General features: G+C 36.5%; 1 protein-coding gene and 1 pseudogene across 26 annotated transcripts in view; one reads left to right on the top strand and one right to left on the bottom strand.

The window, feature by feature from the left end:
- NCOA2 (nuclear receptor coactivator 2) overlaps nucleotides 1-24,889 on the top strand; it is a 297,951-nt gene that overhangs the window by 112,693 nt on the left and 160,369 nt on the right. The window contains exon 1 of one of the 26 annotated variants that reach the window (XM_077943780.1): nucleotides 197-256. The exons of the other annotated variants lie outside the window; for them this stretch is intronic. The gene's annotated coding sequence lies outside the window, so the exon portion shown is untranslated. Of the gene's footprint in view, nucleotides 1-196; nucleotides 257-24,889 lie in introns of those variants that run through there. 26 annotated transcript variants of the gene reach the window in all.
- Nucleotides 21,546-22,014, bottom strand: LOC693580 (transcription factor BTF3 pseudogene; annotated as a pseudogene).

Here is a 24,889-nt window from a genome sequence, read left to right as displayed (position 1 = left end):
GAAGCGTGGCAGCTTCTTGTCTCCATACTGGATCATATTAACATATTAGATGTGTTCTGTGGTATATTTATAGAGAGCAAAGTAGATTTGAAAGTTGTCCAGTTTATAGCTCTGCAAACCAAATAAATTAATATTTTCCCACTACCTGCCACTCAATACAAAATGTAACTTACTTCGTTTTTTGTTTCTAGATTGGGGAAATGTTTTGGTCGTTTTCCTGCCCTATATATTGATGTGTTTGAACTCATTATCAAAGGTAGTGGTAGGCATAATTTTATAAGTGGACTACTTAATTCATTTCCTTGTGCCATGACAGTTTTCTTTGTGTTTCAAGATGTCAGTTGTTATTGGGTTCTTGTCTCGTTTTATTTTTTTGTTCTTTCTTACCTTTTTCAGACATTTGCCTCTCCTGCCATCACAATTTTTCATTTATAGAAGGAATTAAGTCCGACGTTTAAGAACTATTGAAAGTAAAATTTTAGGAACTATACAGCTGTTTCTGATTCACATCTATTTTACAAGTGCAATTTGCAGAGATTCCACTGATAATACTAGTAACAACTATTATTTATCACTCTTTTACTGTATGCTAGGCATTATGTAAGTGCCTTTTGGTTGTCTTCAAAATAACAGATAAGGAAGTTGAAGCTCAGAGAGGTTAAATGACTTTTCCAAGGTCATATCAAGTTGGAGGCAGTTTGCCACTCCAAAGACCTTGACCTTAACCACTGAGCTCCATTTTCTGCCTACATACCCCCGAGTACAAGAATATTTGTGACAATAATTGTAGTACATGAAAATAATCATGTTCATATTTGAAGACTTCAAAATTAATTTAAAAACCAAAGATTATTTCACTTATATTTCATTAGGAGACCTTAACTTGTAACTCTTATTCCAGACTAAAACATGACGACTCATTTGAAATGTAATGACTACCTAAACTGTTTAAGTTCCACTCTGAGACTTTGATTTTATACTCACAAATTATGGGTAGGGGCATGGGGGACAGCTATTCGCATTCCTTTTTCTGTTGTAAACATGATGTGCTGTTAGTATGAATCAGCATTCTTTCTCCTATGCAGTATTAGAAATTTTAGATTGTAAGTGGCATTTGTGGTTCATTGGATAAATCACTTTTCTTGCAAAGAATAGATTGTTTGAAATATAGTGACTGTAGAATTACTTAGAACCTTTATCTTGAAAAGTTTGTTAATTTGTATCTGTGAGAAAAATACCTTAACTATTGAAGAAATGAAGTTTAGTATAGCCTTACAGTATATCAGGAGTTGGTTCAGAAGGAACTTTAGCTTCTCTTACTTAGTTTATTTTCAAAGCTGAGTAGAACATACTATGTAAAAATACAGTTTTTATATTTTGAGTCTTAAATTTATGAAGTGGACAAAGTGTTCTGAAGGACAACTTTGTTGAATACACATATTTAGATACTGATTTGAAAACACAATTATTTATATACTTCCTTAGACTTTCCAAAAGAGTTGTATCTATGAGTATAAATGCAAATTCCAGATTTGCGTATATGAAAAATGGAATTCTGTAGTTTGAGTTAAAAAGACAAAACTTATTGAACAGACTGAACTATGATTTTTAATGTACAGCTAGGTCAGTATTTCCATTCTAGTCTCACATTTTAAGTATTTTTAAAGTTAGCCAATAAAATTTACTTGGCATTGATAATCACAACAGGAGCAAGAGTTTTATAAATCCATTTGGCAATATAGCTTTGAAATGTAATTTTCCTTTCACTAGGGAAGGTTGAACTCATTGTGGATTTATATAGACCTTGGATTTATTTATAAGTTTTCTCTGTTGGAAGATTTGGGATGGGTGGATAGGGTGAGGATGGGTTGGTGAATTGTTCACACATGCTAAGTACAGCCCAACTCTTAAATACCAACATGAGGGAGAAGTTCTCCACTGTACAATGAAACACAATATATACTTCATGTAGTGCCAGTTTACTTTGTTGTTGTGTACTAAGTGCTATATGCTAAAAATTAAGCATATCAAGGCCCAAGAGAAACTTTGACCATATTGGATATGACATGGTTGAAATACATTTCAAATGAGTATTTGTTGTAGTTTTTAATCCCTCCTTTGTTCATAGATGTGAGAAGATTTGTGATTAGATGTCTGCTTTAACTGGATGTATATATATCTATGAAGATGGGCACTTTGATTTGAGGTACCGATATCAGGCTTTGGGCACTATCTGCGGAAAATCAGTATTAATCTAAACTAAAATTGAGAATACTGAAATATCTAACTTTTGTTTTAGACAAAATCTGCCCATATTTATTTATATCACTATTTTTGTGGTATTTTCTGCAAAAGTCAGCATGGTAGGCACTGATCTGTAAAATTTAAAAAAAAAAAAAAAAATTAACAGTTAACAAAATGCCCTCAGTCATTTAACTATTCAGAGTAGAATCACAATCCTGGTCTCACAGGGCAGATTCCTCTGCACTTAATACACAGAACGGACTACAGAACTCAGGATGGTGTAGGCTCACGTTGAAATGAACTTCTGTTGGGTGTTGTTGACACAAAGCCAGCAGTTAGAAACTGTTTGTCTGACAGGCCAGTTTACTCTTTTCTTCTTGTTTTCTTCCTTTTCTGTGCATACATTAGTGTGAACCAATTAGCTTAGTTTTCCTTGCTAAACTAAATTCATTCAGCACCATTAGCTCTCTTTTCTCTCTTCCTGACTTCCTTTTACCCTTAGGCCATCCCTAGCCTATGCTAAGTGCTATAGGAAATACAAAGAATGGTTACCAAAAATTATTAAATTGGAAAAGGATTATCTGTCTATGCAGGTTTAACTCCATGTTTCCTTGTTCGATGTTTTTACATTGCGTTTAGGTTTTCTCATTCTGTTTTCTGAGACGGAGTCTCTCTCTGTTGCCCAGGCTGGAGTGCAGTGGCAAGATCACAGCTCACTGCAGCCTCCACCTCCTGGGTTCAGGCAATTCTCCTGCCTCAGGGCCCGGTGCGGTGTCTCATGCCTGTAATCCCAGCTCTTTGGGAGGCCGAGGCAGCAGATCACGAGGTCAAGAGATCAGGACCATCCTGAACAACATGGTGAAACCCTGTCTCTACTAAAAATACAAAAATTAGCTGGACGTGGTGGCACATGCCTGTAGTCCCAGCTACTTGGGAGGCTGAGGCAGGAGAATCACTTGAACCCAGGAGGTAGAGGTTGCAGTGAGCCGAGATCACGCCACCACCCTACAGCCTGGCCACTGCACTCCATCCTGGCGACAGAGCAAGACTCCCTCTCAAAAACAAACAAAACAAAAAACAGGGCACTGATTTCTGAATTATATATCTCCCTATTCAAAGTCTTAATCTGTCCATGTGAATAGAGGTTAAGGCAATAGCAACAACAACAAAATGCTATCATTAGTAAATGTTTTATTTATCATATACAGTTAACAGAGCTTTCAGAGTGTGCTCTTAGGAAGGCACACACCTCTTGAGGTAGGTGTGTCTTGCTTAGTGATGTTGAACGAATCACAGTCCAGGCAATCTTCATTCTGCATGGTGGCATTGCTGTCTTCATGTGGACAGACAAGTAGAATGATGTTAGAAATCATATATTTAGAATTATAGACAGTAATTTTTTTTTTCAAAATGCACAAAGATGTTGTTTCTTGGAGTATAAGAGAATTGAGTTTTAGCTTAGAGCCACTTTACTGTGAGAGCAACTTTTTTTAAATTGAAAATTTCTAAGTGTGACCTCTGTTGGCATAGCTGGTATTCTTTGAAAGTAATTAAAATGAAAAGTATTGCCAGTCTATATCTTGTGTGAATCTTTTGAGTTAGCATGTTTTGAAGAGGTAGGACTGGTGTCAGAATATTCTGAGAAAGTTAGGGTGGGCCATGATTTCTCAGCTATGCTTTCTGTACTGGAAAGCAGGAGAGATTTATGCATAGGAGTGGGATAAGTGGTTTAATAGATTGTTAATAAAATGCATATTCTGTTTGTTGTTTTTGTTGTTGGTCCTTAGAGTTCAATTCAAACTTGTATATTCCACTTATCTGGATGGTAAAGTTGTTAGCTTCAGGGAGAAGGTCTGTGACAAGTAGAATTTCACATAAATGCCACCACAGTAACACTTGAAATACTTCACATTAGATTTGGGTCAGTTAGGATTTTTAGCTAGGCTGTTCACTTTCACTTTGGAAGGCAAATGCCAGATGTGTGTTATTTTCTAGGCAGGTGCTGAATTTGAGTCAGCTAACTTTGCCAGAATCCCCTTAAATATAAAATAGCAAGTAAAATCAGGCTCTTTCCATTAAACACCTTATAGTTGTTGTTGTTGTTGTTTTTGAAGCTGAAATTCATATATGTTATTTTGAACCATTTATAACATCTAGATACAAGGGTCTAAATTAAGCATTTATTTATAAAATCCATATCCATGCAATTAAGTTTTTTCTATTTTACTGTGATTCTTTAGCATTAGGATATAGGTATTTCTATTTATTTTGACTGGTATTGCTAGCTTGAGACTCAGTATAATGGGAGAAAACCAGAGAAGTTAACAGTAAGCTTTGCAAATTGTGGTTTTTATCTTAATTCCATGCATTAGGTTGTCTAAGCCTTGTTTGCTATTTCATGAATGATTCATGGATGTCTATAATCAATGGAAATGTGTTTTTTGGCCTAGGCACCGTTACATTTTGCCTTCTCATCTACAAAGAGTAAAGAGAGAGTAAGAAGTATGTGTAGGTTAGCATTTAGCTGAGCACAGTGGCATGTGCTGTAATCCCAGCTACTCAGGAGCCTTGAAGCAGGAGGATTGCTTGAGCCCAGGAGTTGGAGGCTGTAGCGTGTCCTGATTACCTGTGAATAGCTACTGCACCCCAGCTTGGGCAACACAGCAAGATCCAGTCTCTTAAAAAAAAAAAGATGTATGTAGCACTTAATAACGGCCAAGTAGGGAGTCAGCAGTTTAAATCAATGTAGTCCAATTTTGGAGGATCTCTTAACTGCCTGCTTCCATGCAAGGTTGCTTTTGTGGTGCCATTGTGTATAGAATTGTTTGTTTTCACTACTTTTTAGAAAGTAGAATTAAGGACTTCCTTTTTTTAAACCAACAGTTTTGGCCTTTTTGGTGCCAGTTACATAAATTTCACAAGCAGAAGTCACACATTAGTGTCAACCTAATGGTCTGGAAATTTGTTAACTATCAGTATGACAAAACCCTAGCACGGTTTTATCATGTTTCCCTGAGAAGTGAAAAGAACTGGGAAAGCAAGCATATGATCGGCCAGAGTTTCAGTGGAAGGATGAATGGGGAAACTTTTAAGACACCTACCAGTGTTGTATTTGAGTACTGAGACTTCTAAAAATCTCTACCTAGACTATAAAAGACTATCTTTAAAAGGAACAGCTGTGTCATAATTATTGAATTGGTGGCTTATTCTAGAGTATAGAGAGTAGTGGCCAGTGAAAACAGTTGATCTCTCAGCTTTTCAGTTCTTTGTCATTAAAAAGGCTATTTGATCTAGATTACTAATTCTTCCTTTTAAGTGGCGGTTTTATTACAGTCCAGAAAACACTTCTGTTTCCTGGGTTATAAGACAGAGTATAAAAATAGAAGATAGTTTTGAACTCATGTGTTTTGAAGACTGTATCATGATTACTTACGCTATTATATTTGAATAGAATAGAAATGTACAATTCTTTGACTTAAACATCTGTTGGACAAATTAGTTTGGTTTGATGAATCTTATTAGTATACAACAGCAGATTTTGTTTTGTTAACCGAGTAGAATTTAGATTTTTTTTGTAACTAGATACTTTGGGACAGTTAAATTTTTTCTCTAATACAGAGGTTAGATGTTTAATTGTTGCTGCTGCTTCAAAATGTTCACAAAATTTCATAAAATCTTTATTGTCTGACACATAAACTATTTGCACTTGTGCACTAACATATTACATATCAAAGTCTGGTTCAAACTTCCTCTTTAAAGTGTCTTTTGGAAATAGGAAATGATAGCCTTTTGTAAAATATTGCTGTTATCTTTTAAATGTATTTTTAACATATCCTAAATGCAAGAGCATATTGCTTTAAACCATAATGTGTGTGCCCTGCGTTTATCTATTTCCAATATTCTAATTTATTTCCTCCTCCTCTTTTTTTTTTTTTTTTTTTGTGAGACAGGGTTTCGCTCTATTGCCCAGACTGGAGTGCAGTGGTGCAATCTCTGCTCGCTGCAACCTCTGTCTTCTGGGTTCAAGCGATTCTCCTGCCTCAGCCTCCCTGAGTAGCTGTGACTACAGGTGTGCAGCACCATACCAGCTAATTTTTTTTTTTTGTATTTTCAGTAGAGATGGATTTCGCCGTGTTGGCCAGACTGGTCTTGAATTCCTGACCTCAGGGGATCCGCCCGCCTCGGCCTCCCAAAGTGCCCTGTGATTACAGGCATGAGCCACACACTGGCCTATTTCCTCCATATTTTTAAAATGAAAAAAAAAATAACCCTCTTTCACATCATAGTGAATAAAAAATTCTTGGAACTGAAAGATCATTTAGAATAGCTAGCATGCCTATTGTGCTTGTCATGTGCCAAGTAGTGTTCTAAGACTTTCTCATAGTAATTCACATAATCCTCAAACCTATGATGTAGCTGCTATTATGATCCTATTTTAAAGATGGGAAGAAAAAGGCACTGAGAAGTTAAATGACTTGTGCAGTGATTTGCACCTAATTTAATTAGCCAGTTAGAGGCCAAATTGGAAATCCAACCCAATCTGGCATTTGCAGTTTTTGGCTTGTGAAACTTGGTTCTCTTAAAACAAACAAGCAAAAGACCAAGAAAGCCAAAAAAGAATTAACTAGTAATTTTCGAAATAAAGTTTCAAGCTGACTTTGTCATTATAGGTAAGGCTTTGACAAGGCTTAATGCTGTGTATGCCATTTTCTCTACAGTGAGGGTCTGCAGGCTCATATCATTGTGTACTAGCTACTAAAGTCCATGAAGTCAATAAATTGCCTATTATATCAGACATGATAATCTGCCATTAATTAATAAAAGAAAATGCAGGTCACAGAAATGATATTATGCTGTTTGTTGGCTTCAAATGAAGTTACACAGATAATGCTTTCAACAGGATGTGTGTTTAGCTTTTCTATTAACATGGTTATTTTGTTTTGAAAGACAGAAAAGGGGGCCCAGCCCCACTCTCTTTGATTGCTCTGTTTATAAAGAACTTCACAAGTTTTACTCAATAAAAAAATTCTTAAAAAGTAATTTAGAATTCCCATAATCAGAAGCCTATATAGGACCTTTTTACGCAAAGTGAAGAAAATTTTCAATTCAAAAGCAAATTTCAGCTTTTATTTAGAAAAGAGTACATTCTTTTGTTCCAGCAGTGAAAAACAATTTTTAAAAAGAGAAAATACTACATTCTAAGAGTGACTAGCAAATCCTTTCAATTACTTTTAAAAACTTAATTAATTAATTAATTGATATATATATTTTTGAGACAGGATCTTACTCTTTCACCCGGGCTGGAGTGCAGTGGTACAATCACAGCTCACTGCAGCCTCGACCTCCCAAACTAGATTGATCCTCCTGCCTCAGTGTCCTCATTAGCTGAGATTACAGGTGTATACCACGACATCCAGCTAATTTTTGTATTTTTTTGTAGAGACAGGATTTCACCATGTTGGCCAGGCTGGTCTCTAACTCCTGGTCTCAAGTGATCTGCCCACCTCTGCCTCGCTAACTGCTGGGTTTACAAGCATGAGCCACCACACCTAGCCAAAAAACCCTTAATTTATATTGGACGGTTTTTGTTTCATTTTCACTATATGTCAGATTATCGTACCTTAACAGACATGGCCTTTATATTTTATAAAATGTTTAAAAAAAATAGTCCATCCTTTCTCTCAGATTTCCCCAGGTTTTGTTTTGTTTTAAATATATATAGGGGAAATTATAGCTGCTCTTTATAATCAGTACACAGGGTTTTTGGTTGCTTATGAGTATCTGTGATATAATTAACAGTATTTACCATGAACACAAAAAGAGATTTTAATTGCTTACCACCTAGAATTTACTTTATTCACAACTGCTGTTTTCTTTTTCTCTTGTCTTTTAAAGCAGTTTCTAAGCATATATAATAAAGTTATAATTTAATTAATACTGTGAAATATGTTTTTAGTGTTTGAGCAATTCATGCTGTTTCTTAAATCACTGGTTAAATTCACCTTTAAAATTTTAACTTTGAGTATTTATATTGTAACTCACAGTTAAGTCTCTTGAAAAGTTTGTTTCATTTACTTTCTAGCAAGGGTTTGACCACATCTTTTTAAAACAGAGATGGAAATATATATATATATATATATATATATATATATATATTTCCTTTTCCTTTTCCTTTTTCTTGCTCTGTCACCAGACTGGAGTGCAGTGGCACCATCACTGCAACCTTGAACTCCTGAGCAGAGGTGATCCTCCTCCCTCAAGTCTGTTGTATCTACAACTACAGGGTTGTACCAATATGCCCAGCTAATTTTTTTATTTTTTTGTAGAGAGAGGTCTTGTTATGTTGCCCAGGCTGACCTTGAACTCCTGGGCTCAAGTGATCCTCCCACCTCAGCCTCCCAAAGCACTGAGATTACAAGCATAAGCCACTGTACCCAGCCTGGAAATATTTTTTATACATTAGAATATAAAGAGGTGCAAATTTAAGAAGGAAACTTTTCTTGCATACCTACATTCTGCTAGTCATAATATGCATTTTATTTCATCAAATTCTTACTACTAGCTTGGGAGAGAGAACTTACCCCATTTTGTAGCTGAGAACAGTAAGGTTCAGAGAGATGAATTAAGTCATATTGTTAGGTCTCCACATATTGCCAAATGTGCCTTAGGGGTCAGATCACCTCTGGTTGAGAACCACTGAGATATATCAATTGGATTGAAAACTGACTGTAAATATAATATACAGTCACTTGCCAATATATTCTTATCAGTCTTTTCTTATTCTCTGATCCTTTTTAAATGTAGCCATTACATATAAAATCGTGGCAAAATATATATGTTTAAATTTTTATCTTGAAAAAATGTGGAGGCAAATTGTCTTTTAAAAATGTGTAGGTTATTTTAAGTTATAAAGAACTCTATTAGCCTATACTGGATACTTACAGTTTTTATTAATCATCTTAAATAATGAAAATGTTTTTCTAAAATCTTTCGTATGTGGACAGATTACTCTCCTTCAAAAAAAAATATTGTAGCAAATTGCTAAACCATTTTGTGGAATGATGGCATGGCCAGACCATTATAATGCAGCAGAATGCTGTGGAATCCAAGAGTCATTTCCCCATAGTAACTCCAGTTCAAATGAACAGCAAGTATTTATGCAAATTCTGGAATTTGAACCTGAAACTATATATTTCCAAAAATCTCTTTCTGGTATGACATAGAGCCTCCTCTAGTGATACAAATGGAACTTCTTGATTACATGAAAGCCCTGATTTGTTTTTCATTCCCCATCCAACCGCTAGCATTTTTCAATTTAGTCTATACTCATTTCTGAGCAATGATAGTGCATGCAGTAAAGTAGGCATGTTTTAGGTATACAGAAGCAATATATATAGTCCTACCCACATCTTACAGTGTAGTAAGAGAAATGACAAACATTAAGTTACATGAATGGGATTACAAAGCAGTGTATCAACAAATGTACAATAATGTAGTAGGCATACAGTGCAGGAAGGGCAGTGGGCACTGTGCCCATGGCTGTCTGTCTCTCAGTGTTCTTGGCCATGTGCGTACCTTGCTATGAAGGCTACAACCTGCCATGTATTTTAGATCATCACAACAGGAGTAGTTAGAAATGAAACACAGAAATAAGGGGAATCTTGGTTAATGGGACTCAAGTGCTAAAAGGTAGGAAAATGACTCTTGGTTATAATCTCAGCTGAAGTATGTGGGCATTTAATGGTGAATGCTGTGTTCTAAACCTTGTTCAGCTAGACAGTAAATTTATCTGCTAAATGATAGGAACTCATAACACTTGGATATATACAGGAGTCTAAGTAAATTCTTGTTGATTTTTAATTTTCTTACTAGAACCTAATAAATTGTATCTGGTATATTTTCTATTTGAAGAATACCTCTAGTTGAATAAGTATAAAATATGGTTAAGCATGAGGCTCTCAAAAGCTATCATGAATATAAGGATATTATAAGACCGTGTCCTTTTTATAGGTAGTCATTTGTAGCTACATCAGATGGAAAGTGTAGAGCAGGTCTGGTTTTATTGAGCATATAATGTAAAGCCTACCTTGAGGGTCCTTTATTCTTGATACAAACTTGAGTCTAATCTTTTCTCCCTGTATAGATTCTACTTCCCTGCTCCCTAGGCCATCTGTTCTTTTTCTAGTATGTGGTTTTATTGTGTTGAGATAATTTTCTCTCCCTCTCCCCTCTCCCCTCTCCCCTCTCCCCTCTCTCCATATTGTGCCTTAAAAGTCTTCATTTATGCTGCCAGAGGGTAGAGGCAAGTCTTCTTTCCTAACAATCTCATGATATGTTGAAATCCCCTTCAGTAATATACATTGTGTTCCACACCCACCACACACACAGACACACACACACACATGCACGCATGCACTTATGTTCTCCCTCATATGTATATACCATCCCTTAAGAATGGATGATCATTAAGTTAGCTACAGATTATCTGAAGTTATCTGATAGCAGTTTGGTAACAAAGGGGGATGCGAGAAGGTGGCTAAGAGGGTTAAGGTCCCTCCCTATTAATAGTCCTCCCTTTCCAGCTTTCTAGGAACAAATGAGTATCATGAGAGCTAAAGACCTTCAGAAAGTGAGGATCAACAACTACAAAATTTATTTTCTGGGACATTGCTCTCTTGAAAATCACTGAGTATTTCTACTAATTTTCTTTTAGTACATGTTTTCTTTGTGACTACTTCCTTGCCTCCATCTACTTTCACCCTGTCAGGCCTCCTTTTAGAGAGAGAATAGGAGTGAAAGAGAAAGAGGAGGACGTTTATTTTTCAAATTTGCATCCAAGGAGGGCTTCACATAAATTCTCACTTGAAAGCACCATCCAGAGATTCTGAGGATGAGAATATAAAAAGAGTTATAAAAGTGGTGAATCATGTTTCCTGTAGACCCCAGCAGATGATCATTTGTGTTCTTCAGCCTCTCTCATTCCATTTCTAGTGCACCTAGCTGTTGTCAAGGGGTGTTGTCATTCTTGGCAGTTATTTAGTAAGGAGGAGAGAAGGCTGTTCCCAACATGTAGGGGAATGTTGCTTATTTATTCAAGAGGAATACTTCTGAACATTGTTATTGCTAAATATATTATTGTAAACCTGGAGAAAAGGGAATGAAAAATCATTCAATTAGACAAATAAATGTAGATTGAGCATACCCTATCTGAAATCCTCCAAAATCCAAAATTTTTGAGCACCAACATGACACTCAAAAGGAAGTGCTCACTGGAACATACAGGATTTCAGATTGTTGGATTTGGAATGCCAACTGGCAAGTGCAATGCAAATATTCCAAAATCTGAAAAAAATCAGAAATCTGAAACACTTCTGGTCTCTAGCATTTTGGGTAAGGGATACTCATCTTGTATTATTTTGACATATCAGAAAATACCGTATAATGGTAGGTAGACAACATGAAGACTTTTAATACCTCTTTACTGATTATTCTACCAGTTACTATAGCAAATAAAAGTTAAGGCTGGGCTCTTTGATCTTTGCATCTTGCATCAGAAAAAGGTGTAAGTGAACCAAACATGCATAAGAGTCAGTGAGTCGGTAGTTCACCCACTTGTTCCCAGGTGGTAGTTGTGAGACCTTATGCAAATTGTATTTGTTGCCTGGACTCAATACTGAAAGCAGTCTGAAAGATTGCTTCTAGAACTCTGTTGTGACCGTGCACTTAACTTAAAAACTCATCAGTGACCATTTTAAATGCATCATTTTGGCATTACGAATACACATCTCCACTTTGAGAGTGAAGGAAAAAAAAATGATACAGTTTAACTAGTGTCCCTAAGAACAACTAGTCTCACCTATCGATGGCAAAGTTTAAATTCCCCATTAGTTTTCTATTTTTTGCCTAGAATATCTATTGGAAGCCTGTCTTCAATTTCGTGGATAAACCAAGGAAGATACCAGTGTTGGCACTGAATTACAGAATGTGTTCACTAGAGGATAAACTAGTAGATCCTGAGTTGAGTCAGCATGAACCAGAGTCCTGGGGCCAAGCTCTGTCTGTACTGCATTTTATTCTCAGTGTTTAGCCCTGCTTGTGGGTGGCCTTCTGGATGTTTACTAAAATGAAAATTCAGTTTTTGTGAACAGACATTCATATGTATGCCCACATGCACACACACTGTGAGTACATGAGTATTTTAGAAAATGGGGACACTGAGGTCACTCTGGAGAGTCATTGCACATCAGATGTGGGTCCTGTCACTTGGGTTTAATATTTCACTAACCCTAGTAGTATCCAGCTGACACTTTTATTAGCAATATTGAACAAATCATGGAATTTTTGACAGGAAAATTTTATGATTGGGAAGAAACAAGTCCAGTAGCCTGGCTGCTTTTTGGTTTTTTTTTTTTAAGGCAGAGTTTCGCTCTTTTTACCTAGGCTGGAGTGCAATGGTGCGATCTCGGCTCACTGCAACCTCTGCCTCCGGGTTCAAGCGATTCTCCTGCCTCAGCCTCTGGAGTAGCTGGGATTACAAGCGTGCGCCACAATGCCTGGCTAATTTTTTTGCATTTTTAGTAGAGACAGGGTTTCACCATGTTGACCAGGCGGGTCTTGAACTCCTGACCTCCAGTAATCCACCCGTCTCAGCCTCCCAAAGTGCTCGGATTAAAGGCATGAGCCACTGTGCGTGGCCTTATGGCCTGGCTGATTTCTTGTAATTAATTAGTAGAAAAGACGGGACTCATAATAGGCTATCCTGTTGCCTGCACAGTCTTTTTATTGGCAAGTGTTTTTGTAGTCCTTGATATGTGCATGATCATATATCTTTATTAATCTTTATAATCCATCTGAATACATCTAGTTGGATATAATGAACTTGGATTAACGTGAACCCCATATTGAGATGCTCAAATAAATAGCATTTTAATCTCTTATATTGCTGTTAAATTGAATCTCATGAAAGGAAGTTAGAAATCAGCATATATATGTACACACTAATTTGTTGGGGTTAGTAGACATTCAGTCTTATCTCTCACCCCTTAGGTTTCATTATTTTGTGTTGACATCAGATATTCAGAATGATATTCCTAAGGACTGTAAGATCTTAAGTCATTGAGAAAGATAAAATTATATTTTGAATGTTATATTTTGCTAAAATAGGAAATTATGATCATACAATTTCAGGAGGGCTTTGAATAATAAATAATAATGAACCACATTTGGTGATGATAGTGGGGTAACATAACTTGTCATCTCATGAGTATTCTGATTAATAGTGGCTTTGTTGTAGAATCTCCATTTTGCAGGTGTAAAGATCAGAAATTCTAAAGCTTAGTGTGTTTTCAAAACTGGTACTGTGAGCAGCTCTTGAGCATTGACCCTTGGCCACGGACTGCTGCCGGGTGTTCAGGCAGGATACGTGGAAGAGAAAGCTACGTTTCTCTTCCTGGAATCCTCTGATTCTGTTGAGTGTCGTTACTTTTGCTGCTACTATCCAAGAAAACAGAAGTGGGGGGTGATGAGTTTCCTAGTTTAGAGGCTTTTCTGGGAATGCTCCCTAGCCACTTGCATGCACTTAATTCACCTTTTCCCTTGATCTACGAGAGGCCACAGCATAATCATTTCTGTATCACTAGCTGCTAATGCTTCCTAAGTGGAAGAGAGATTTAAGTTAATGCAACTACAGAGTCTTTCATACCTGGAATTTCTAATGTATTTTTTCCTTTTTTTATTTTTATTTTTATTTTTGAGACAGGGTCTTGCTCTGTCACCCAGGCTGGAATATAGTGGCACTATCTTAGCTCACTATAGCCTCTGCCTCCCATGTTCAAGGTTGATTCTCCTGCCTTAGCCTCCCGAATAACTGGGACTACAGGTGTGTGCCACCACAGCTGGCTGATTTTTGTATTTTTAGTAGAGACGGGATTTCACCATGTTGGCTAAGCTGTTCTCGAACTCCTGACTTCAAGTGATCCACCCACCTCGGACTCCCAAAGTGCTGGGATTACAGACATGAACCACCATGCCCTGCTTTTCTTCCCCTAAATTTTAATGATGGTTCCCAGTGCTTAGTTCGCATTAGAAGCTTCCATAGCCAGGATGCAGATGTGTACATCATATCTTCCCAGCCCTCTGCCTTCCCCTGCAGATGCCCATTTTCTCGTGTGGCATGCTCTCCACAGAGCTCATACTGGCCTCCCATTCTTAAGATCCCATATGAGTGGGAAGCCCTCAACGGTGTTATGCAAAGTCATTCTTTTGGAAAAAGAGCCTGGAAGTAAGGGGTAGAGTGGATTTCTATGAGGCATAACTAACTAGTAGGAAAAAGCCCCAAGGCTGCTTGGTGTCGATCCTATGCTCGACTCCAATTTTCTGATTATTCTTGGTCATATCATTCTTTCTACTGTACTATACCAGTCACTGAGTACACAGATGATGTCTCAATTTCAATATCTTCTCCTGTTACCAAGAAATCTAGCTTAGATTAACACTCAATTTTGTAACATTTCATGAACACTTTATTCAGAAAAACTGGTTCTACCTTATTTACTCCACCCAAGGGAAGTAGTTGGTGTATTGTGTGTGGGTCAGTATTTCTATATCTTACATGAAATTTGGAAGAATTCTATGCAACCAAATCTGACCCTTCAATTTCAGAAAATTGATTTCTGAGAAAGCAGATGAATTTTGATTTACCGTATGTCTCTAAGGATGAAAGCAAGCAGCATTAACTCCCACAGAATCGTGATCATCCCTCAGTTGGTCTAATTCTATGCTAGCTTTTATCATTTTCCCCATTATAGGTTGAAAGCTTCAGATGTCCCAGTTTCCCGGGGTCTTAGGATTCTACCCTGGCTCTGGCAGCCTACCTTCATTGTTTTACCCACCAAAGGAAATGGTAGAAACTCAGCTCTGAGGCAGGGGTTTATGGCTTCCACTAAGGTATCCCTAAGAATAGGGCATATGCTTTGAGCTTTAAACTATGTAAATGGCGATGCAGAATGGCAGATGCTTGAAAGATAGGTATAGTCGCTTAATGCCTAAGATAGACTAACACAAGAAGATAGATTCTTGATGTGTGTAGTTATGGACTCCTTGGCTGCAAGTGTAGAAATGCAACTCAAACCAGTATAAGCAAACCTGGAACTTATCACCTCTTGTAAGTGGGAAGTCCAAAGCTACAACTGGCTCAGGGCAAGTCTGGATGGAAGGAATTAAATGATGTCATCAGGACCTTCTCTTTTTCTCTACTTTCTTGTGTTGGCTTTTTTTCAATTAGGACCTTATGTCATGGCAGAGAAGGTCATTAGCAGTTCTGCCTTATGTCATTTTAACAGCCAATAATCCCCTCTCAAAAGGATCTTTCCTGATAGCTCTAAAAAAAAATTATAGGAATGACTCTCCCTGGTCCAGGTTGGATTGCCTGCCCATTCCTGAGCCAGTCTTGCCAGGGGGCTGAGATTAAGGCAAGCATTTTGGCTAGTCCTGGTCACTCTAGAGGCTGTGAGGAAGTGGGGATATTAGTCCCATCATGAACCATGTGACCTGACAGTGGAGGGTTGCTTGCGTGTGTTGTAGAGGGGTAAGCCAAGGTTAAGGTTTGTGTTTTATATTTCCTTACCAGCTTTTTATCAACCCCAGAGCCTAGGAAAGTCCTTCTTACTCAGGAATTATTCAGGTATACTAACAAGCATAGCATTTCCTCACGAGAGCCACAAATAATGTTGAAAATCCACTCTATGCCATTGATTGTACTAGATCCACTGGCAATGAGAAAAGACATTTCGCTCACTTGGAGTGTATGTCATTGTGGAGGTGATGGCATATTGAAAAAAAGGTAGGATATAAACAGTTCCATCATAAGGGGAAGCATCTACTGGGGTAATTCCAGGCAGAGAGGGCATCATGTACAAAGGTTCGGTAGTGAGAAGAGGGAGCAAGGCCTTTGGAATAATGAACTCCAGTTGTTCCTCATACGTGCAGCAGAAATAGCGAGAAGTCAGGATTATGGAGATTGGTGAGGTGAGATCATCCAAGGGCCTTTTGCTTGGGAAGCCATTTTACTTTAATCTTGAGTACCATGGGGACCATTGACGGACTGATACAGGGAAATGAAATGATGATTTTTTTTTTTTTTTTGAGACGGAGTTTCACTCTTTTGCCCAGGCTGGAGTGCAGTGGCACGACCTCGGTTCACTGCAGCCTCCGCCTCCCGGATTCAAGCGATTCTCATGCCTCAGCTACCTAGTAGCTGGGATTACAGGTACACACCACCACACCCAGCTATTTTTTATATTTTTGGTAGAGATGGGGTTTCGCCATTTGCTCAGGCTGGTCTTGAACTCCTGGCCTCAAGTGATCTGCCCGCCTCAGCCTCCCAAAATGCTGGGGTTACAGGCATGAGCCCCGGTGCCAAACCAATTCATTCATTTTAGAATGAATGCCCTGCCCTGGGGTGAATGGACTAGAGGAGGGCAATACTGGAGGGTTAGGCAAGTTTAGCCTGTGGAAGTGATCCAGATGAGATGTGAACTGAGGGGTAGTGGCAGAGGGGATGAAGATAAGTGGATTCTAGGAAGTGACTGACTTTTAAGGGAACGAGGAGTCACCCCAGGTCTTACAAAAGATCTGGCTTTGTCTCCTGTGGATATCCAGGCTCCCTATGATCCATGTCATGCCATTACCATAAACTAATTAGTAGATTTTCTATATTGATGAAATATGAATGTGAGAATGTTCGTAGTAGCATTAGTCATAGTAGTCCCAAAATGAAAACAGTCCAAACATCCATCAGCTGATGAATGGATACATAAAACTTGCTTATATACTTCAGTGGAATATTATTTGGCAATAAAAAGAAGTGAAATACCGATATATGCTACAAAATGGATGAGCCTTGGAAGCATTATATTTATTGAAAGAAGCCAGTCATAAAGGCCACATACTGTATGATTCCATTTATATGAAATATCCAGAATAGGCAATGCTGTAGACATAAAAGATAGACTAATGGTTGCCTGCTGCTGGGATTGGGGAGTGGGAGAAAATGGGAGTGAGTGCTAATGGATATAGGGTTTCTTTTTATAGTGTTAATAATGTTCTAAAATTGATTGTGGTATTGGTTGCACAACTCTGAATATACTAAAAACTATTGTACATTTTATTTAAATGGATGAATTGTATGGCATGTAAATTATATATCATTAAAGCTATTATAAAGATATGAATGTGGGAGTAAAGTCTAGAAAACAGAAAACTGGCTGGTGGAATCAGACATATGGAATACATCAAAAACAACAGTGAGGAAATAGCAAAAAACTGGAAAAAATTTAAATGTCTAACAGGAGGATGGATAAATTGTAGTGTATTCATTTTTTAAAAAATGACAGTGAGTACCCGATAACTAAGAAATTCACATAAAAGTATGAATAGTCTATAAACATGACCTAAAAATAGCATTTGTCGGAACATTTAGAAGTAATTTTTTTACTCAACTGTCTAGCCCTTAATACTGCTATTAACATTACCAAAGAACACCATTTAGGAAGGTAAAGAAACCATGTATTTTAGCAAAGATTTTATTTTAAAATGTAGGGCTTTTATTTTTTAAAAAGTTTCAGGATTAGTTTCATTTAACCAAAAGATATAGCTATATCTTTAGAACATCTTTACAGAAGAACCAGTAAATATTTTCTCATCTGAATTGTGAGTTTCTTAAGGTTAGGGTAAATAGAGAAAAGAAGAGATTATTACTTGGAAAAACAGAAAAGGCAAGAGAAAGTCGTAATGTACAGTAAAGTTTCAGAAGGAAATTGGACAGTTGAGGATCACTCAACATTTAGTGACTTCTGTCATACTTTTTTGCAAAAATGTTATACAGACCATTTTTGGCCGTTCGTCTCATTTTGTTTTACATAATCACTGAAGCAATTAGGAAAAAAAAAAAAAAAAAAAAACCTGCTTTAAATGAAGAACCCGAGGAGAAGAAAAAAAAACTGAAGAACTTGCCCATGGTTGGTACTAGGGAATGAAGGGTAAAACACAAGTTGGGGAAATCTAGGTTCTTCTTAAATGGGATCTTAGAAATTGTTTTTTAAGAGAAGGTATTTGTGCTTTAGTATACTTACATTTTATTATGTGTTATTCATTCTGAAATTATTTTACTTAGACATTGAGACAGCAGAATGAAAGTGGCCAGTAAAGAATGAAAATATCAGAAAATTTAGAATGCCATGTTGATGATGTCTGCTTTTTAAAGGTCTGTATATCAGAATTTGAGAGAATTGTTTTGAGACTAATGGGTGTATGTATTAGTCCTCATGCTGCTATGAAGAAATACCTGAGACTGTGTAATTTATAAAGGAAAGAGGTTTAATTGACTCACAGTTTCACATGGTTGGGAAGGCCTCGAGAAACTTACAGTCATGGCAGAAGGGGAAGCAAACATGTCCTCCGTCACAAGGCAGCAGGCAAGAGAAGAATAACTGAGTGAAGGGAGAATCCCCTTATAAAACCATCAGATCTCAGTGAGAACTTAGTATCACAAAAATAGGATGGGGGAAACCACCCCCCAATTCAGTTACCTCCCACAGGGACCCTCCTAGACATGTGGGGATTATGGGAACTACAATTCACGGTGAGATTTGGGTGGGGACACAACCAAACCGTATCAGTCAGTGTACTTAAAATTTGGCATTCAGAAGTTTTTGCTGCCGTATTTTGAATTTACTTCTTAAATCACCTCAATTTGCTATTCTTTAATGTTAATCTTTTTTTTCCCCTAAGAGCAAGTTTCTCATCTTGGACGCTGGAGGATTTATTTGTCTTCCCTGAGAATTTCCTTTCCTTATCTTTTTAATTGCGGTGCTGTTATGGGTCCTGTCCTAAATTTCTTCCTTAATTTCTTTTTCTCTTTTCATTTAATTTAGGCATATTAATTTTACATTAATGATCTGTGCCTCCTTTTATCTTGGAGGAAGAAATTGGTATTCTTTGAGTGTACTGTGAAATTCTTCCATTAAAATTAACAGCAAATATTGAAATACGTCTCTGATAATTAGGGAATCATTCATAGAAAGAGGAACAATTCTAGATGTTTTCAAAGGTCTTTTCAGTCAATATTTTACCTTACAGCTCAGTGGACAAAAAGCTCTTTGCAAAGTTTAGTATTTTTTTGGCCAAACTATTTCTGCTATACTACCAGCTACATAGCCTTTATAGTTGTTGAAAGTGTTTAAACATGAGAACCATCGCCTATCTATATATCTATGACATAAGATTTTCAGTGCCCTTTTAAAAAATAACACATATTCTACTGTTGCTTGCATCTGTTCCATGCTAGTTCTCTAGAAGAACTGCCAGTTAGAGTCTAGTTCTTTGTGTTGGTGTTCTAATTAATCAGGAAAGCAAAATTTGCTTTTATGTCTTTGTGAAAGCCCTTGCTAATTAGAAACATTACTTCAAAATTTTTTTCATATTTTCTCTGCTGAGCTTGTTCTTCTTTGGTTAGCTGTTCTTTGTTTTTTTAATTAGAGTAATACTACATAGACAACCTGTTTTAATGTATCAGATTCCTACATATAAAATAATTTAAGTAGGAGTTGATCCTTTGTATTGCTAAAGATTATTCAGTTTTAAAAAAGAACTCAGCAGGTTTTCTTTTTAAATATTAAATTTCTTTTGTATATCGAAAATACAGTTCAAATTTACATGATTTATATAGTATTTTTAAGGATACAATTCTCTAATAAGCTAAATTGCAACTATATATAAGTGCTTATTTCTTTTTAAGGACTATATTCTACTCTTAGATGATTTCTCATTATACCTACTGAATTTATGGTGATTTCAGTTTACTGGAAATTTCCTGTGGTTAATTAAGGATACAGTTTTGCAAGTAAAGTTTGATAACTCTAAATGAGAGAAATAAAACTTGAGAATTAGATAATTTTAGAAGATGGCATATTTGTACTTTATTTTGATTTTTGGAATATCTGTTAATTTAAAATAATCAGAACTACAGATGAACCTACTGACTGGGTAAAGATGCCTTTTGATTAGGTATATATGAGTTTTTTATGTGCAGAAATTTTAATATATTTAATTGTAGTGTAAATCTGTTAGGTCTGGAAATGGTATAGCTTACTGTGCCAGTTCTCTAGCTGAAATCTTAATTGTGGGAGATGATGCATCTGTGTTTCAGTTGTGGACACTAAGAGGTGAGACAGTGGAGTGAGCGAGCATCTTGAGTGGTAGTAGAGTTCATGAGTAGCGATGAGATTGAGGTCCTGATTATGAATACTTTTCAGTTCGTATTTTATGTGGATTGTTGCATTGCAGGCCACCAGTGATTTTGTAAAGGAGTCTTAGAATAATTGCTGTGTTCTATAAGCAGTATCTTTTGGAGAGTTATTTTGGAAGAAAATCATTTTGCTAAATATGAGAATAAATATTTACTTGATCATTAAAGACTGTATTTGTAATATGAATGTAAAACGGATTTGTGGATAGAGCTAATGTTGAGCAAATTTATGATGGGATTGTACCAAAATTATTCAGAGAATTTTTGAAGGATGACATAAAGCAGAAGGATTTTGTGACAGGTAATTAGTTTAAAAAAATACTGTAAATTTTTGACCCTACTTAAAAAACCCTGGAGTTGTGTAACGCACCTGCAGATGGCAAGATTGAGCACACAGTAGGTTCTCGGCCTTCACAGCAATTACGGTCAGCTGAAGCTCTGTAGGCTTTGGAAACTTCAGTATCCTAATGGAGTAGATTTGGATCTGAATTCTTTTTCAGGTGCTCATATGTATTAGAGAACCACCAAGCACTTTTAACCAAAAAACAAGTTTTTATTGTTGCTTTAGTTAAATGTTTTCCTGATGCAAGGTTTTTTTTTTCTTCAAACATGAGAACTTTATACTACCTTTTTTACACTACACTGTGATTACTGTGTACAGATCAGTGTCAGTGAAATAAAGAACACAACTGTATACTAGGCAAAGAACTTTATTAACCTTTGTTTCAAACTTTGTTCCCAGACTTCTTCGGCTTAATTAGCTGCAAAGAATGAATTGTGTATAAGCAAAAACTGAAAAGAGCTGCAGTGTCCAAGGGGATTGGGCTTAAAAATATTAGAGATCTGGGTTTTATCAGACCCATAAACAAAAATTTCTTAAAAATATATAAGAAATTTAAAAATTTTCTTATAAAATTTTATAATTTTATATATAATTAATATAAAATAGCAGCTCCCAGTGACTTCTTCAAGTTTTATCTTCAGAAGTTGACTCATTTCAGTTTGCCTCATTCTTGGAAGCCTCATCCAAATTCTCCACAAGATCTGGAACTTCATCATCATCCTCCTCTCCAGTAGTGTGGTGCTTTTCCACCCACAGATTGTTTGGGCAGAGCTTCAGCCAGTCTCCTTAAACTAGTCAGACTGCCTGCACCAAGCTGGTTTAAGATGCTGGGTAGCATTTCTGTCAGCTGCTTTGTCTCAGTATGGCCTGTAATGGTGAAAGTGTTCATTGCCAGAGATGCCTGAACTTTGGGGTTGTTAAAGTGGATCGCTGTTCCTTGATTCGTAAACATATTCACCTCTTCAATGCTAGAGATTTCTAACTTCTTTAAGGAGAACTGACGTTTTTTATTATTTGCTGTGGCTGTTCCGTGAACTACCTTCTTTCTGTGAGCAGTTCCACCAATGTGCACTTTTGCCTGCAGTTTGGCGAGTTTTTCCTGGTTCATGATTGTTTCTTTCATCTTGTTGGAGTGGATAAGGGGCTGTGTGGGGGACTAAGGTTGGTGCTGAGGGGATCTCAGGGGAACCAGCTGAGATTAGGTGCACACACGTGGGGACGCAAGATGGCAGCTCCCTGTTGTAAGTTTTTTGGCATCATGTTGCAAGTTAAAACCACTTACACTGAGATTTCTGAGATGTCTGCTGACTGCCTTAGGCTACTCTTATCATCATTTTAAAAATTAAAGGTGTGCTTTGGCAGCATGTAAATAGGTACTGATTCATTATTTTATCCACTGAAATAGTTTTAGCAGATTTACATATACAGTCCTTAAATCAATTCACAGATAAGTTTTTAAAATAGAAAATATCAAAGATAAAGTTATTTTCTTAGTAAAATACCTAAGTAGCTACATACATTGTATAATTTGGCTTGTAATTAATGTATTTCACTGTTAATATTTCTGATGGTAGTCTAGATGACTTTAAAAACGAAGATGAAAGTTTCCTTCACTGCAAATATTAAATTATTACTTTTTAAGTGTTTAATAAAGGTCTACATGTTGAATAATAAAGGGATTATTTTACATATTTAAAGAGAATTTTTATTTAGGAAATTAACATTCAGCCTAATGTTATATCTAACATGGTATCCTTTTGTACAATTGTATCAAATAAAGAACAGAAACTATATTATGGCTTCTAGTGATGCCCTAACCACTGGTGTTTCCTTTTTCTTGTGTTCCCTCTTCATGTGCATACTCCGTGCTCCCCTTTGGGTTGACTTGTAATCTGACTCTTGTGACAGATATTAGGAGGTGGAGCAAAGGAATTTCAGACCAGTCAGCTAAGAGACTGCTGTGGGGTAAGAAAAAAAAAATTATTTAGCCTCTTAAAATTACTCTTATCAAAGGAAAAGAAGTTGGAAGCACATGATAATATAACCAGAAACATGACACAGAAGAATTAAGGGAAGAGTAGAGGAGACACGTAGATAAGTTAGATAGTTACTGCTGAGGTTTTTTTTAGGTGGGGGTGGGGTTTCATGTTGAAGCCTGTGCTTTGCTTTGACTGAATCTGGCTTAATTTCTGTAAACATCCCTCCTTCTAGGATGAATCAATGCATCTTAGCCATGTCTATACCTGTAGCAAAATACTGATGATGAAAGTTTACGGGCAATTTAAAAAAGGGAGAAGAAAAAGTGAAAAACCTTGATGTTTCAAGGATCCCACAGTTTCTGCCAAGTTTGAAAACATTCCAGAATCCAAAAAAAAGTGTGTACTTTTGAAGCTGTATTTTTCAGGTGTTTGTATGTACATTTCCATAAGTTGGAAATCAATCGACAATAAATACATACTTTAAAATATTTCTTTTACTTTGGCAGTTACACGTGTGTGCAGAATTCCTACAATTTTTCAATCTCTTTATTCAATTTATTAGGATATCTGTACGGTTTTTCCTATGAAAAGTAATTTCAGTGGAGAGATTTAGCTAGGAACTTCATTAGGCAGCCTGTGTGATTCAGGAGCAAAGGAATAGCCTGTTAGTTTAATTTTGCAAACATATGGGTTGAGGGCAAGTATGTAGGCATAAGTGGTCAGAAGCGAATTATGGATCTGGTGGCTCTGGTTTGCTAAGGCGTTTCTGTCTATCTCAGTCGTGCAGGACCTGGCCGTCCTGTTCTATTGCTCACTGAAGGCCAAAGCTTCGCAGAGCAGAGTGCTGACATGATTCTCATTGTACATTTGATGCTGAAAGCACTAACATGTAAGCTCTGGAAAGCATTTAATCACTGTAGTTTCTAAATAGTCAAGTCTAGTGAGAGCAACTTTTAGTAATTTACAACGTAAAAAGTTGAGTGTTTTTTCCCCTAAAAATCTTACTTTATTAAAGCACTTAATTTTAAAGGAGGAAGAACTTCTTAGTTTTCCCATTAGAGATCAGAAAAGAAAAGAGCATAATGACTGCTTATTACACAATCTTCACGTAAGCATAGCAGTTTAAATTTACAATCAGGGTATCCATTATAGCTACATTTAGTCAGTTGAAACATGTAAAAAATTAATACTAATAAACTCAGTGTGTTCCACAGTACTCTGGTGCTTACCTTGTTTATTATTTTTTGTTAACTCAAAGACACAGCAAATCTGTCACTATACTATATCTTGCTTATAATGAGGACCAGAAATGAATGTTTATTTGAAAGATGGCAAAGAAAAATCTCCTTCTTGCTTTAAAAAGATGTTTAAAAAGCGTATATTCCTGTGTTGCATTTTTAATGAGCCAAGATGTATTTTCAACATGTATCTTCCCCTCTATTGCGTATTACAAATAAACAAAAAATTAACAAACTTAGCATTCTAAAGTATGTTCATAGAATTTCAATGCTAATTTAATGTGCTTTGAAAATTCATATAATTCATCATTGTTATATTTTTCTTTATATTTAAACTAATTGCTCATAGGTATGTGTTCAAAATAAATGAATTTAAGCATGATTTTATATGGTGTTCTTTTTAATAACTATGCAAACATATTTATTTCAGCAGACAATATTAATGTCTGTTGATTAGGCAGATTTCAAAATTGTTTTCCTTGTGTACCAGGGAAGTAAATGCAAGTTTCTTTAATGAGAGCAACTCAGATATTTAATTTCAATCTGGTTGTTGTTATTGTTAAAGGTAGCAGAAAAGACTAAAGCAGGATTTTTTATTTTATTTTTACTTTTAAAGAAAACAATACATTTACATAACAAATAATGGAATTATAGTGGCCACTGTGCCTACTGGCCCCCACCCCCCCACCCCACCCCACTACAGCACACACTGGGATAGTGCTGAACAAAATTATAGGTTGAGGATATGATGTACATCAATAAGTCGCCTGTCCTATGGCCG

Source organism: Macaca mulatta, chromosome 8, assembly GCF_049350105.2.
Source record: "Macaca mulatta isolate MMU2019108-1 chromosome 8, T2T-MMU8v2.0, whole genome shotgun sequence".
In the NCBI taxonomy this organism is placed as follows: Eukaryota; Metazoa; Chordata; class Mammalia; order Primates; family Cercopithecidae; genus Macaca; species Macaca mulatta.
Note: the sequence above shows the minus strand (reverse complement) of the source record. Positions and strands in the feature narration are given on the sequence as shown.